Source organism: Cynara cardunculus, unplaced genomic scaffold, assembly GCF_001531365.2.
Source record: "Cynara cardunculus var. scolymus isolate 2C unplaced genomic scaffold, CcrdV1 Un_Scaffold_853, whole genome shotgun sequence".
In the NCBI taxonomy this organism is placed as follows: domain Eukaryota; kingdom Viridiplantae; phylum Streptophyta; class Magnoliopsida; order Asterales; family Asteraceae; genus Cynara; species Cynara cardunculus.
Window position 1 is genome coordinate 141555 of NW_020200632.1, and position 2291 is coordinate 143845.

Consider the following 2291-nt stretch of genomic DNA (forward strand, 5'->3'; position numbering starts at 1 on the left):
AAATTATTTTTTAATGCATAAAGTACTATTAATGTATATTACTTAAAATTTAAGATTACAAGTAATTATGCGTAGATACAACTTATTAAAGCTTCATTTTTGAATTCGTATAACTAACTGTAGATAAACATAATCAAATACAAGATAAACATAATCAAATATAGGATAAACATCTCATTTTAAATAAAAAACAATCTAAAATATAATTAGAATAATCATTGAGTTATAACAAAATTATTATCTTTATAAAAATTATATTGTTAAGTCAAAAATAAATTACTTCGTTATTAGACCTAAATTAAATTATAATAAAAAGTTGACTTAAATAAATTGTATTAAAAAAACTTTTAAATAGTTAATTTTATATTAATATTGATATATTTTTTCAAATTTTTATGATATCTTTAAATTTATTTTTATTCAAAAGTGAAAACAATATCTTTCTCAAAACGACATAAACCATATTATATTAACAATGACAAAAAATAAAACAAAATATTAAAATAAAAATGTATGTCGCTGCATTATGTGAGTATCCTTCTAGTTAATTTTAATAGAATGGTAGACGTTAACTACAAACTTTAATGATTTAAATCTATTAAATATTTTTATTGTTTTAATTTATTAATAAATATAATTATGTAAGTTATTATACGATACATGTAATATAATATAATGTCGCATACAAAGAATATATTTGCTTTTATTTGTAGAAACCCGAATTAAATCAAGTTAATTATAAATATAATTATTCTTGGAGAATAATTACGAAAATATCACGTTGAAACGTAATTATTGATAATTAAAGATGTTATCTGTAAATATGTATAATCATATATATATATATATATATATATATATATAGGGGTTTATTCAAGAAAGAACTGAATAGTTTGTGGTAATCGTGAGATCCAATCTCAACCACAAATTAATAGATAAATTAGAAAATTTATAATTTTGGTAATTTTGAATTAAAATTTTAATGCAAGGACATTTTAGTATTTTCTCTCCTCTCTTCTCTCTCCGTCCTCCGGCCACCGTCCTCCGGTAATACTACTGTGATACATAAAAATATTAACTCTGTTAAACAAAAGATACAGTGTGATACCTGAGCATATATAAGATGCATTGTGAAACCACTATGTTATATCTCCGATCGACCACACAAACGACCTCAATGTGATACCCATGCACATATATGATGCATTGTGATACCATTGTGGTATCACCGAATGACGGTGGCCGGAGAAGAAGAGAGGAGAGATGAGAGTTTTAAAATACCAAAAATGTTCTTGCATTAAAATTTTAATTCAAAATTACCAAAATTATAAATTTCCTAATTTATCTATTGATTTGTGGTTAATATTGAATTTCACGGTTACCACAAACTAATTAGTTTTCATTTGATTAGGCCTATATATATATATATATATATATATATATGTATGATAATAGAAATTCCATCAATTCTTGATTTTTCAAACAAATTAAAATATCCTTCTCCTTCTCCATCTTACTACTATACTAGGCAGTAGAGTAATTGTTTTCTTGTTTTCATCGCCAACAATCAGCTGGTCTCTCCGATCATATATATATATATATATACCCTCAGCTCAGCTCAGCTCAGCTCAGCTCACAAATGAATGAATCCATGGGATGCATATGATTCATGCATTCAAATGGATCAACAACATGATCAATACCTGACCTGTATGTAGTGAGTAATTAAGCTACAACTTAATTAATCCACATTCCACAAATTACACTACCTGCATCTAATTCCATCATCATCACCACGTATCGGAATTAATGTAATGAATTCATATAAAATAAAATAGCAAAGGATGAATTTACCAGCACCAAGGGGGGGTCTCTCGTACCCATGGAACCCTGATCCACCACGCTCCATCTCTTCGTTCAATTCAATTTCTCTACTCGTTGATTCATAGAATTTGGGCTTCAAAGTTATATAGAGCCGGTGAGCGCTTAATGTGGAGAATTCTACTGCTGCCACGTGCCTCATCAGAAGACGCGGTGAACCAAAACGCACCATCTACCACTCTTCATTAACCTTCTTTATTTATTATAATATATATATATATATATATATATATATCTTAATTTTAAATTAAAAAAAATTCATATGAAAGAAAATACTTCAAACCAAAACCTTTTTTTTTCTTATAAGATACAGAAATTAAATGTGGATTTCCATTTCAAAAAGTTACTTTCAGTATAAAAAAATAAACAATTAAATATATGATTTGTTAAAAATAAAAAATATATACATT